The sequence below is a fragment of the Myotis brandtii genome, unplaced genomic scaffold (genome assembly GCF_000412655.1).
Source record: "Myotis brandtii unplaced genomic scaffold, ASM41265v1 scaffold236, whole genome shotgun sequence".
NCBI classification, from domain to species: Eukaryota; Metazoa; Chordata; class Mammalia; order Chiroptera; family Vespertilionidae; genus Myotis; species Myotis brandtii.
The window spans coordinates 1,185,150-1,187,425 of NW_005358901.1; positions in this window are offsets into that span (position 1 = coordinate 1,185,150).

Genomic DNA, 2,276 nt, shown 5'->3' on the forward strand with positions numbered 1-2,276 from the left:
ATTTCTCCTCTCCTCGCCCCCCCCCCCAGCCAGTTCCTAACGACCACTCAGCACCCCCCATCCCTTCCAGGTCCCCGCCGGGGAATGCCTTTCCCAGGGGGCTGTCATAAAGTGGGGGTAGGGGCCGAGGACAAAGGGCTCTTGGGGGGAGGGGTCTGGAGGGGGTGGGCGCTGCCAGTTTAGGGTTAATGGCAGCCTTGAGGGGCCCAGGCCTGGCCCAGAGGGGCTCCGGGGTTCCCACCTGCCCCCTCAAGCCGTGGTGTGGAGGCCTGCCCTGCTCCCCTCCCCCACCGAGGGTGACCCGGAAGGGTCATTAAACCCAGCAGGCCAGGCGGGGGCAGCGTGGGGGGGAGTGGCTTCCTCTGGCCTCTTCCTTATGCCCCCCCCAAGAGGTGGGGGGCATTGCCTGGAGCGTTTCCTTGGGAGGGGGCTTGTCCTGAAGTTGTCAAAAGTGGGGGAGGGGCGGTGGGCCCTGGACACTGGGTGAGAAGTGTCCCCTCAGCACTTTGGGAGCTGGGGGGGGGCGTGCTGGGTGCTGCTTTGCGGTCCTGGTCACTCGCCAGCACTGTGGTCTCTGAGAGGGTCTTTGTGCCCAGGGACCACTGCCCCTGCTGGATACTGAGGTCTTTGGGGGGGGGGTGCCCCTTCCCACTTTTTACAGGGGCCATTCACCTGTCCCCCATTGCCCTTTTACCCCGGAGGCCCCAGGGGGTCTGAGTAATGAGTGGCTGGTCCAGGAGAAGGTGGAGGGCCGCTGGGCTTGCAGTGGCTCCACAGGGCCTCTCCCATGACTGGGGCGTTTGGGAGGGGGCTACACTGCAAGTGGACGTGGTGTCAGGCTCTTTTCAGCTGGTCACCATCGTGGGGACATGGCATCAGCTGGAACGAGGAGCCCCTGCCTTTGCCCACTGGCCCTACCTGTGTGAGACCCCTCTGCCCCATGAGTGGCTAAGAGCCGTAGGAGGTTCATTTGCTGGGTTAGGGGCCGCCTCCTGGACCCTCCTGCCCTCCCCACTGTCCCTGTGCTGTAGCATCTGGGATGTCACCACCAGGCCTGATGAGTTCTGTCCATTTGTTTTATTGGCCCCTTGGGTGGGTGGGGGTGTGGCCTGGCTTGGGTGGGGGGCTGGGGTGAGAGCCCGTCCCCCTGTCCCCGTGGAGCCAGGTTGTGCCAGGCTCTGGGACATCCCTCTCCGGAGTCTGCCGCAGGCCCTGGCCATTAGGGTTGGTGGTGATCTGAAGGGACCCCAGGCAGCACATTGCATTCTGGGATGTTGACCCCACTTGGGGTCCCGAAGTGCAGGGGAAGCCCGCTACAGAGAGCACATGGGAGCCGTGTGGGAGGCTCTCATGGCACCCAGACACCTGTTAGCAGGGCATCTCCGAGCCTCAGTTTCCCTCATCCACGGAATTGGGACAACCTAGCCCCTCCTACCCTGACACTGACATGATGTGGTGCCTATTTTGTACCCAAATTCACCATCATAAACTCACTTCATCTCTGCCTGTCACAGCGAGGTGGATGCAGTTAGGGCACCATTCTGCATCTGGGGAAACTGAGGTCCAGAGAGATTGAGGCTTAGGGCTGAGAGCATGAGTGGGGGAGGTTTAGCTCAGGAACCATATGCAACAAGCACCGTCTGGGCCAGCCATTGTCCGTTAGCCTGAGAGAGAGGAGGGTACCTGGAGCCCTCTGGGCCAGCCAGCACCAGCACCTAGAACCTGGAATCAGAACCCAGAACCCATTTGGGTTCTGGTGCCCAGCAGGCAGCTGTAGCCAATCAGAGGCCAGGAATGCCTTGTCCTCTCCTCTGTTTATGAAGCAATAATCCACACGGGTCCTTGGGAGGTGCAGTTGGCGACTGCATATTTCTCTGTGGGGCTGCCTTGAGATCCCCAGGAGCCCAGTGCGGGGTAACGGTGCTTCCCAAGGTGGACAGAGGAAGGGGAGATGGGGAGTGTGCTTCTCCACTTCCAAGGAGCCCTCCAGGTTTGCTCCCTGATGGGAGTGGATGGGAGGGATTTTCCCAGAGGCCTTTGCAGTCCAACCTCAGTGGGGAGGATGAGGCTAAGGAACTCAGTGTGGTTTGACAGTCTCTCTTGCTGCCCTCAGGTTTCTGCAAACACGTGAATGAACTGGATGCCAGCCGCTGCTCCTTCGTGCCCGGAGTGAGAAGGAGGTGCTGCCTGTTGGCATGCCCTACCAGCCCTCAGTCTGAGCCGAGTGGCCCCCACCCTCCGCCACCCTGCACTGCCCCGGCTCCCCCGCGGCCCCC